Below are 12,086 nucleotides of genomic sequence, written 5' to 3' on the forward strand. Positions count from 1 at the left end.
TGACTAATTATAAAAACATGGAAACTTGGCAGTTTCCCAGAAAACTGTCTGTTCCCCTCTCTTATTCCTCCTTCTTCACCTTCACAGAGTAAGAAGTACCCTCTAAGTTTTGGACAGGGCAGTTAAATTTTATGTAGGATAATCCTAAACTATTGCCAGAGAGGAAACATTGTAATATGATGGGAAGAAACCTGAAGCTTGGAATCATTTAGTCCTTGATGTGATTTTGAACATCTGTGAACTTTGCTTCCTCAAGTTATAAAATAGGAAGAACAATACCTGGCTCATTATTCTTTGAGTGAGGGTATTAGATAATATAATGTTAATCACACATATAATATCTGGGAAATAGGAAGCATTTAATAAATTATTATTGTTATTAGGGCACTCATCTTGGGCTCTAAAGCAACTTGAGCAGGTGTTGCATTCGGTCTCATTTAAAATGAGAAAGCTTTGTGAGAGGAGCAGCAGTTTCACACAAAGTAACCTCAAAACCACACATATTTCACAGGCAAAATTTCATATGATTTAGCTCTCCAACCCACCTATATAAAAAGCGTGACTTCTGTGTGAACATCCCAACCTTGGCTTCCAAGTTGACTATCTCCTTTCTCAGGGAGGTAAGGTACAGGGCACAATGAAACCTCTCATTAAAATCCACTTACATGAAGAGCCTTTGTCAAATATCACTGGCATGGGATGACACTTGTAGTTTAGCTCATCCCAAGAGTTGGAGCCTGACCCAGTGGAGCCTGAATAACTCTTAGGAGATTCCTGGGGTGGAGGCTGGATCCTGAAAGCAACAAAGAAACACTGAGTTCATCTATCACATGCTTGGAGCTTTTAAACAGAGTTGCTGTTGTTCTCACAAATCTGAATATTTGATGCAACTAAATAATTTAAACCATGTAAGCAATTGTGCTGCTCTTTGCCTCAGAGAATTTCTGTCCTGCCTTGTTACCAGTATGGTCTCAGGAGCCATCCAGGGCAGTGATGCCAATTTGAAGCTCAGGAACAGCCCAGATTTGAGTCTTTGCTGTGCCAGCTCTGACCTTGAGCTCTGGAGAAATGAATACAAAGAGCAAGATTTTGCCCCGGATGCAGTGAGTCAGAACAGAGGGACTTCAGTTCAAGTGCTTCCTTCCTAAGCATTCTGATGAATATCCACATGTCAAGCTTGTTCCAACAAGTACAGAATCAGTTTTCTCTGCAGCATCTCAGATAGACTAGGGTTCAAAAAGACATAGGCTGTCCCTCCATTGATCCAAGCTTTGGTCCTTGTTGAATGAAAGGGGATTAGTGGCAAATAAAGGCAAAAGGTCTCTGTCTTTCAAAGTGTTTCCATTTCTTCTGAGTCTGCTGCAACAATTCCTACAGGTGAAGGGCAAAAGCAAGCAGGGAATCTTTTTCACATTCCCTCCTCCTCCCTTGTACCTATCCCTCACTTCCTTCTTCCACTATTCACCATGGGATCACTATATTTCTCTGTATTCCACCTGCCTCACCTATTCATTCAGCAAACATCAATTGAGCATTTCCAAATCACAAGCAATTATGCTGGACACTCTAGAGACACAAAATTGTTCCCTCCTTTAGCAAGCTTGTGGCCTATAAGGCACACACCCAAATTGCTATAATACTATACAGGCAGTCCCTGAAATGCCCTAAGAAAGGGAAGATGTGGTGGGAAGACCCAAGAATAAGAGGTCACACTCATGGTCTCAGTTTGAAGTGTTCTTTCACACTTATGGCCTCTTATTCTTCAATATAAGAGAGACAGAATTCCACACACCAGCAGCCTCCCTCCCCCATGGAGCTGTCACCCACTGACCCTAGAAAAGGGTTGGGGTACAACACCATTGATCTTCCCTCCAGAGAAAGTTTATGAGGTTAGGACAAATAAATGAGCAAAAGACCATTCTGTTTTCCTCTACCACGCTGTATCCCTCAGGGGCTTTTTTGCCCCAGTACACAATATTAACAGACTACAGTGCTGTGGTCCAAAAATCCACAGACAAATGTATGCCCTGTCACAAAAGAGTGTTCACACTCAAAGCTGCAGTTATAGCCTGCAGTTATCCAGATTATTTCCATCCTCAGCTCAGGAAAAAACTAGGAAGCCAAGTACAGCTAGCTGCTTTCTGCAATGTTTCCATTTGCTTGTTTTCCTCTCTCGCTTGCTCTGAAGGCTATGGATAAACAAATGAAGTGTATATTACATCACTGACAGGCTGGGGCCATCTGGGACTCCTTGGACTAAGTGGCCAGTCCTGCCCAATTCCCAGCTGCCTTGGGGTGAGGAACTGGCTGCTTCTCCAGGATAGCTATAACAGGAAATGATGATGACTCCGCCCAGCATCTCAGACATTTTCCAAAATCCCTAGGCTTTCCTCCCTTGAGCACTATGTCCTTTAATTTGGATTCCTTGGGGTATTTTCTAAGAAAATATCTGAGACTTACTAAGTTGGAAGCTGACATTTCCCCTGTAAGCTTTTCTGGGGAAAGGCTTGGACTTCCTGCATTGTTGAGGCAGGAAACTCAGCTCTGCTGGAATAAACAGCTAAAGAAAAGATCCAGGCTGGGAACTGTTGCGATGGACACTTGAAGTGGCTCTGAACATATCCCAACATGCTCCCTGCTTCCTTCTTCACCCTTCTTAGGCAGGAAAAACAATCCCTAGGGGTGCAAGTGAAAATGAAGATTACAGCTCTTTTGCTAACTTGCAAGTACTGGGGGTTACAGTTCCCCCACTGAGACCAGCCCTGGAGCATTCTCCCATTTGCCAACCAGAGGAACTTTTCTGGACCAAATGGGAGAACTTCAAGCCAGCAACAAATCACAGAACTGGAAACATTAACCCCTGATGTGATCACACTAATCTGAGCCTGCTCACACCTCAGCCTGCGCCTGAAGGTAGCGAGATACTAAGGGGTGCAGTCAAAATAAGGTTAACTATTCTGAGACCAGCAGGGCTAAGAATTCCTCTAGCTAATAGTTCCTATTTCCCTGACCTTGATGCCAGAAACTACTCCCTCCCTTCCTATTTGTACATCTGATTGTTAACAGACAGTTTCTACCTATCACATGGGGATGTTATTTAATAATCTAGGCTTCTGCAAATGTGCTAGCACATTTTACGTGTCTTGAATATGGTTTCATTTGAGTTCATATTTCCTCTTGCTTTCTAGTCCTCTGACCCTGATCACCATGCAAAAATATGCATGTGCACACACCTACACAGACACAGACACACACAGACACACACAAACACACACACACACACACACACACACACACACACACACAAACCTCCTCTCATAAACTGTAGGCAAAGCTAATGATCATGTATTCATGTTCTCTGTCTCTCCTCATCTTTTTTGTGGGTCATTTAAAAGCAAAGAAGCCATAAACCTTTCTTATCCTCTTCTCCTTCCCTGCTCTGCTTCAATTTTGCAGCCCCATTACTCCCTAGCAGCTCTGTTTATTAAAAAGCAGATCTGTCACAGTCAGAGCAATACTCCCAGGGGAAAGTCTGGAACCGGCTGCCTTGTCTCTTCTACCCTGTTCCCAAGCTCACACTCGAAGACCGTGTGAGACTTGCAAGGAAATAAACGTGCTGGAACGGTCTCAACCCTGATGAGACATAGCCCCTTAGGCATATTTCTCCTCTGTCTCCTTAGTACCCAGATTATTCCGCCTTCTCTGGGTCCTCTTCTCTGATTTTGTACTAGTATTAAAATCATGCCCACATATGGCTTGTTTTTACAGCATTTTCCAGCCTACAAAAAAAGTCTTTCATAGCTGCTATGACACTTCATACTTACCACATGATTTTTCCAGTAGGTGCTATCATTAATTCCATATTACAGATAGCAAATGGAGACCAGATGTAAAAAATAGTTACTCACCGAAGGCCACAGCTAATATGATGGAAATCCAAATAAATACAGTAAATCCTAGATGGCTCTTACATGCTGGGAACTGCTCTGAATACTTTCACATATTAAACTGTTTAATCCTACAACAGTCCTATTTTAATTGCGCTTTACAGAGGAGCAAAATGATGCACAAGGATTTTTTTTTTAAATCATCTAAGGTCAAATCCAAGCAAGATGGAGGAGCAGAGGGGTAGAATCAGGAGAGACAGGGGCTTTACGAAGAGGGTCACAGGTTGCCATTACTTTAGAGCATGGATAGAAGTCCAGTGTGTGGCCTGTAGGGTCAGTTCTGTGGGTTCAGTTTCTCTCGGTCCCCCCAGAGAGGCTCCTTCTCTCTGGGCAGGTTTGTCTGGGAACACACCCACCATGGGTAAGGGAAAACTCGTGAGCACCATTTTGCAGAGGAGCAAAGAGGCTTGAGAGATATTTGGTGGTCATCCAAGGTCACTCAGGAAGTAACAAAGACAGAATCCCAACCTGAGGCTCTGACCTGACCCAGCCCCAGATCTTCCCAACTATCACACTGCCACAACCCTCCCTGGACCACAGGGTGCTCAAAGGACTGGAAGCTCCCCAAAACCCTTACTCTTACAGACCACCAAAAATTCTAATGAAGCCCTAGGGACAATATCAGCCTAGCTCAGGGCAAACACCAAGGCAGCATCCACACCAGTGAGAGACATTCAGTCACAAAGCAGGCTCAGGATGCTGCCTCCAGAGCTGCTCAACAGGTCTGAGTGCAATGAGCCACCAGTGACTGGGCCTCAGGGTGGAGGAGCCAAGCAACAAGACCCCCCAGGGATTCACCTCCATCAAAACCAGCTGCAGGACAGATAATAAGCCCAGGAACACAAGCCAAGGTTTACAGACACCCGTGCTGTAGCTGGGTGGAATCACCCTCAATTTACCCCGACTCTCCCTCTCATCTGCTCTTATGCCTTCCTGTATCTTAGAACAAAACACTTTACCTACCTGTCTGCTACTTCTACTTTCACTTGCCACAGCCAGATAGCAGGGAATTTCCACACAGGGACAGAAAGTCTCTGGGGTTTGCTTTTCTGCCTTGGTGGCTTGTTATTCTGCAAAGCCTGTGTGAAGTTTCAAGTGAGTACACCATCTGAACTTTGCAACTTCTTTTAAAGACCAGGGACACTGGACTCAGAACCAGGGGTTGTAACTATTGCTTCTTTGTCTCAGTAACTCTTAGCACCTTGAGAGAGAATAGTACTCTTCATGGAAGTGCCAGCAAGGAAAAGATTTTAAGATAACACATGTCATGGTTTGTGTCTAGGTGTCCCCCCAAACCCTCACGCAGTCATAGGTGGGGTGTTTTTAGAGGTGGCTGAGTCTAGAGGGTGTGACTGATTCATGTGCAATGTTAGGATTAAGGGTGGGTGATTACTAAATCAGTCCACTTATTGCTTTGGCACCACCCTAATACCAGTAGCCTGGATATGATATAAAGGACAGAAGGAGGCTTGTCTTCCTCCCTGTTGCTTTTGGTACCTTCTGCACACCATGAACTGTTTCTCCTCTGCAAATCCACCTGCCTGGGGGCCAGCCGATTATGAACTGAAACTTGCGCAAATTGTGAGCTAAATAAATCTTTCCTCCCTTAACTTGTGGGTGTTGGGTATTTTGTCTGAGCATTGAGAGAAAAATAAGTAAGACAACATACAAGTGTGGTCCTTGCCTTGTGGTTTTATTGGAAGCAACAAATACTATTAAAATAGGAAGAGGTATAGAGACTTGTCAGTTCAGTGTGGAAAGACCTACAACATAGAGACAGCTGATCACTTTGCTAATTCACTTGAAGGCAAAGAGAGTGGGCCAGGAGCTGTCGTAGACCTTAGAGGCACCAGGTGCATGTATGTTTCTCCATGTAGGAAAAACAAAGGCAAATAATAAGCTGTGTGTCATCGATGACCTTGGTCATGTTCCATTTCTTCAGTAGAGTGGTAGGTGCATGGGTATTTTATTGTCCTGTATAACATACACACCCACGATATAAACATACAATGTGCATCACATATTTTATAATTAAAGTTTTTCATTAAAAGTTTGAAATGATAGAAATGGGGATAGATGGGTTTGAGACACAGAAGACAAGGAAGATGCTAGGGGATGGATGGAGTTCTGAGGATGAGGGAGCCTTCAGAATCTTTGAGGGGCTTGTCTAGTATTCTGGGATCTGCAGTGAACATGAAAGAAGGCTTTGCTCTGCTTTGCTCATAGGTTTTCTATTCCACAAGATTCCAAACATCTCTTCTTTATTTCTGACCTTTGGGAACAGTTTTTCTGTTCCATCAGCAAAAAAAAATGAGCAGTCACACTTTCTTTCTTCTTTTTTTCTTTTTCTTTTCTTTTGGTGGTATTAAGGATTAAGCCAAGGCCCTTTTCACTGAGTTATATCCCCAGCCAGTTTTGTATTATTTTTTGAGACAGAGTCTTGCTAAGTTGCCCAAGTAGGATGTGAACTTGCAGTCCTCCTGCCTCAGCCTACTGGAGTGCTGGGATTGCAGAATGTGCCCCCGCACCCAGCTAGCAGTCACCCTTTCCTGATAGAAAAGCTGAAAAACCTCAGCACAAGGTCATGTGAGGATGTGGTCACAGTAGACTTTCCACTTTGGTAGGGACTCATGCCAGCCAAGGAGAATCTCTCCGAGTAAAGGGGCTCTTTCCACAACTGGCAGATGCCCATAGGGGCCTGAGTGACATACTCAGCATCCAGAGGCCCTCAGGAAAACACAAGTCCATGACAGTTGAGACTCGGGACAGAGATGCCTAGAGATCAACATGAACAGATCAGTGACTGCTGATTCTTAGCGCATGGGTGAGGGCCAGAAGTGGTTGATATGTAGAGAACTACAGACACACAACAGAAATAGAGGTTGGCAAAATGTTACCAAGTGTCCTTTTTCGGGGACACTGTTATTCTGAGACTCAGAGTGCTCAAGTGTCCTTTCTCTTATGAAGTCAAGGTGAAAACAGCTCAGTAGAAACTTTCTTAGCCAATCCCCCACTCATTCAACCATCACCTTCAGTCTCCTGGTGAAAGATTCTGGCTTTGTGTGTGTGGCGGATTACACAATCACTGCAGAGTGACTCTTTCCTGGGAGGCCACTTATACCTATGCTCACCCATTAAGGTGCGCAGTACCAAGAGTCTACTCTTTAGGCCCAAATTTGCTCTTGCCAGTCTTCATGCTAACTACTATGATATACTTGAATCTCACCCATAAACTAATGTAGACTGTAACTAAAAAGAAAATTAATGGAATAAGATTGTAAACAAAAAAAGGGTCTGTAATTTCTATAAAAATTAAATTAACTCATTTAAAAAGATTCTACCTGCCAGGCACAGTGGTGCATGGTGGCACACGGTGGCATCCCAACACTCAGGAGGCTGAGGCAGAAGGAGCACGATGAGTTTGAGGTCAGCCTGGGCTATATAAGCAAGTTCAAGGCTAGCCTGCACTACCTGCATCAAAAAAGAAAAAAAAAGAAAGAAAGAAAGAATCTACCTAAAAACATATCATTTAAAATATATATATTGCCAAATTCAGAGTGGGTGAGAAAACTGTAAAATACTGGAAGGAAAAATATAAAGTTAAAGAAAGCTTTTGCAATCAGATTGTTTCATAAGTGACTGGGACCTCTTGCTTCATTTCAAAGAAACTGGAACTTGAGAACAATATAATGTGGGTGGTTTATGTAAGAAAAACAAAAGCACCATCTTTCATTACACCCAGAAGAAAAAGTGTTGGATCAACATCACAAAACTAGCAGATTACTACATTTGGAGGAAACATCTGAAGAAAAGATATATGAGCATCTTTACGATTCCCTAGTTTTCAATGAACTGACCCATTTATAAGTAACTGATCCAACTACACTGGATAAGATAGCAGCTACTGGAGCCAGGCACAGTGATGCACACCTGTAATCCCAGCACTCTGGGAGGCTGTGGCAGGAGAATCACAAATTCAATCCCAGCCTGGGAAATTTAACAACTTAATGAGACCCTGTCTCAAAATTAAAATAAAATAAAAAGCATTGGGGATGGAGCTCAGTGTAAAGTTCCCTATACCAGGTTAAATGCTTAATAGTACTAAAAAAGAGAGAGAAAGAAGAAGAAGCAGGAGGAGGAGGAGGAAGAGGATGAAGATGAAGAAGAGGAGGAAGAGAAGGAGGAGGAGGGGGAGGACGAAGAGGAGGAGGAAGAGACAGAGGAGGAAGAGCGGGAGGACAAGGACAAGGGGGAGGAAGGAAAAGAAGAAAAAAGGAAGGAAGGCAGACAGGCAGGTGAGCACTTGCTTGGTAAAATAAAAGGCCAACAACACTCTATCTGTCTCCCAATCTAAAAAATTACTGGTACATGAAATCAACTGATTCCAGTAGTCTGGTTCTTCCCAGGTTGTGTCCCCTTTTCAAGGCTAAGTGTCCAGCAAAGATAACTTTTAGTTACGCTTCAATCCAACGTTTACCTTAATCATGTATTTTGGAGGATACCAACCCAGTACTTTCCAGGAGTATTTCTGTACTCCTTCAACCGACACACACACAAATAAAATCTGTTTTCTGAAGCCAGTGATATGCTCATAGTTCTCCAAAGGCAACAGTCCAAATCCTCCCATTTTTATCAAATGGAATCTTTAAATATTAATCATTCAAAAACCAAAGAAGGGAAACCCCAGCAAGTTTAGATGGTCTATAAATAATAAGACAATCAGAACTGAGAACTTCAATAGCCTGGAGCTTGTTTTAACAGAATGTGTTTTCCTGGAGACCATACAGCACGATAGTAAATATCACCCTCCCTCAGACCAGAGGAACCATATCTGAATTCTCTGCCTTGCAATAAAGATGCTGGCTAGTTCCCCACAATCTGCTTTAGCAAACTCTTTATGGAGCAGCAGGATATGGCTGAGACAATACCCAGACACAGATCTGTAAGCATTATGAAACCATTTCCTTTCTGTCTTCTTGTGTATGTGTGCCTCCCCTTCCCCACCCTGATTACTTCCCCAGTATTCTCCAAACGCTAGTTTAAGCATGAACAAATCAGGCTGTATTAGAAGCTAACTCCTGCTGTCATAACCCAGCATAGAAAGAATCCAGCCAGACATTTCCATCAGGATCACAGTCAGAAATCTGCCCCGCCTGCTAGGGAATTGACTGCACCGGTTCATGAATGTCAGCAACTGCCCAGCTCTAACTCTGAGGACTTAAAAAAGGTGGAGGGGGGAGCTTTGCAGACAGCCACCAATTCAATTCAAGTGGCTGGGATTTTGGATTATAACACATCCAGCAATACCTCTGTCTTATAGAGACATCTTTTCAAAGCTTGTTTAAGGCAATTAAACGTAATCAGAGTAGGATCAGTCTTTCTAAGCTGATTTGCCCCTCGTCTGCCAAGCCAGACTGCCAGAAACTTCCATTTTCAGCCCATATCTACTGTCCAGATTCCTCCAACCAAGTTAAACTGGGCTAAATTCTTATTTGCATCCTTGTAGTCATGTTTTGTGATCATGTATCACCCGAAAGACGAGCCCGTACCTGTACACTGTTTGGTGCAGGCTACTTAGACTCAGAAATAAAGCCACTTTGTGCACAACAGTTAAAACAGCATAGTGATGCATTGGCCTGAGGCTGTATGTTATGATTTTTATACTTCATCTCACTCTAATTTTACTCTTCCTTGAATTTTTCCATTTAAAGATCTCTCCATGGGCATGTCTTGCTCTGTAAATCTTCAAACAGACTGGGTCAAAAACAGTCTCTCTCTAATCTAACCGGTTTAAATAACCAGCTCAAGACTATTCAAGAATCTAGGGGTCAAGCTGGGCATGGTGGTACACGCCTATAATCCCAGCACTTGGTAAGCTGAGGCAGGAGGATTGCCATGAGTTCAAGGCCAACTTGGGCTATAAAGTAAGTTCAAGGCCTGGATGAAATGCATAGCAAGACCCTGCCTCAAAAAAAAAAAAAAATTAAGAATCTAGAGGTCTGCAAATTTCCCCAGAAAGAAAAAGCTCTTAAAATGTCAGGAAGGCAGTCTGGACAGGTGGTACATGCCCACAATTCTACCACCTGGGGGGTGCTGGGGCAGGAAGATCACAAATTTAAGCCTAACCTGGGCAACATAGTGACTTAGCAAGACTCCTTTTCAAAATTAAAAACATAAAAAAAAAAACTGAGGATGTACCTCAGTACAAAGGCCTTAGGTCCAATCCCCAGTATCACAGAAAATAAGATGAGAAGGAATTACCTTTTGAGCAATAGACACAGAAGCCATCCACCAAAGCTATCTGTCCCAGGTCCCCTTGGGCTGTCCAGAGCTATGAGTCAAGCAAACCCCAGAACACCTGGTAAGGTCCCACGAGACACTTCTATGGCCCCTGTACCTGCTGGCTCATTTGCTATGGTCCTCCAACCCAGCTTGTCCTTCTTTCCCATAAAAGCCAGGATGCCTCTCTCTGATGCTTCATCCTTAGCCTTCACCAAAATTGGCCCAGGTGAAGTAACAGGCTGTGTCTCCAGTCAGACAGCATCATGGATTTCACTGCCCCCTTGATTTTCAGGAAAGGACAGACATCTCTCTATTGCGTGCTTTAGGAAAGTCAATCCCAAAACTCCTTAGGTTGCTTGGTCAGGATTCCTTTCCTGGAATGATAGATGCTGCTGCTCCTGCTCCTAGGAGCTTGCCTTGTGTTCCCAAGTCTGAACCATCTGTGTTATTTATTCATTGAGTCAACAAACACCCAGGAATCCACCACGTAGCAGACACTACTAGGCAAGGGGGATACAGGAGGAAGTGAGACACTCGCTCCCTTCAGGGAGAATACCACCTAGTGGGAACAGAGAAACAAACCTACATACCAATAGATCAGTAATTTCACAACAGATCACATATTACAAAGGAAATAAGATAGGGCATTTAGACAGACAGATGGGCAGCACGTGCTCTTGTTCTCAGGATGGTCAGGAAGTCCCCTCCAAGAGGTGACATTTGAGCTGAGATGTGATGCTGAAAAGAAGCTAACTACTCACAGGAGTGATGGAAACAGGCCAAGCTGGGATGGAACCCAGCCTAGCCACTTGCCCACTGTGTGACCCTGGGCAGAACATGGCAGAAAGAGGGGCTGGGGATTTAGCTCAGCGGCACAGCCCCTGCCTGGCAAAGCACAAGGTCGTGAGTTTGATTCCTGGTACCGGGAAAAACAAAACAAAACAAAACAAAAAAAAGAACATGGCAGAAAGAAGGAACAGCAAATACCAGTGTCCTGAAAAGAGAGCCAGCCTGATCTTGTATGTTAGTCAGCTTTCCATCCCTATGACAAAATACCTGAGATAATCAATTTATGAAGAGAAAAGGTTTATTTTGGTTCATGGTTTTAGAAATTTCTATCCATGGCTGCATAGTGCCATTGCTTCAGACCTATAGTAGGGAGCATATGGTAGAGTAAAGCTACTCAAACCATGGTGACCAGGAAGCAGAAAGAAAAAGAGAGAGGGACCAATGTCCCAATATCTCTTTGATGCTGCACCCTCAGTGACCTCACTTCCTTCCATTGGGCTCGACTTCCTACAGGTTTCACCACCCCGCAACAGCACCACAGGCTGGGGAGTCAGCCATTAGCATATGGCCTTTGGGAGACGTTTCAGATTCAAACCATAACGTCTTGTTACAGGGCAGAGGAAAGGTTGGTGTGGCTGGGCCAGAGTGAGGGAGAGGGAGAGTGGATGGATGACCACAAGGGGCAAGTGGCAGTCTGTGGATTCCTTGGGTCCCTGAAGGTTGAGGAAGAAATCCCTAGTTCATAAGCATGACTATGTGATCAGCTCTGTGCTTTGAAATATCACTCTGGCCGCTGGGAAGAAAATGGATTCAGAGGCAGAGAGTGAAAGAGGGAGAACAGTCAGGATGGAATGGTTGCTTGGACTAGACTGGTAACCACGGAGACAAAGAGATGCCCTGGGATTCAGGATACATGCAGGAAAGAAGGCTGCAAGGACCCTAGGATAAAAGTAAGTCCTGTATTATCCACTGTCCTTGCATGAGTAGCTATGTGAGCATATGCACATTATCTTGCTAATACAAACAGGATAGGGCCCAGACTCCAGATTCTGGAACCAAATACCTGGG

General features: G+C 43.9%; 2 protein-coding genes across 2 annotated transcripts in view; one reads left to right on the forward strand and one right to left on the reverse strand.

Annotated features, from left to right (window-relative positions):
• Cd300e (CD300e molecule) overlaps nt 1–3,227 on the reverse strand; it is a 70,457-nt gene extending 67,230 nt beyond the window's left edge. Inside the window, exon 1 of the mRNA XM_013508641.1 lies at nt 666–3,227. The gene's annotated coding sequence lies outside the window, so the exon portion shown is untranslated. The remainder of the gene's footprint in view (nt 1–665) is intronic.
• Nucleotides 1–12,086, forward strand: part of Rab37 (RAB37, member RAS oncogene family) — a 58,057-nt gene that overhangs the window by 3,895 nt on the left and 42,076 nt on the right. The gene's annotated exons all lie outside the window — the stretch shown is intronic.

Source organism: Chinchilla lanigera, unplaced genomic scaffold (assembly GCF_000276665.1).
Source record: "Chinchilla lanigera isolate Chin_1 unplaced genomic scaffold, ChiLan1.0 scaffold00152, whole genome shotgun sequence".
NCBI lineage: Eukaryota > Metazoa > Chordata > Mammalia > Rodentia > Chinchillidae > Chinchilla > Chinchilla lanigera.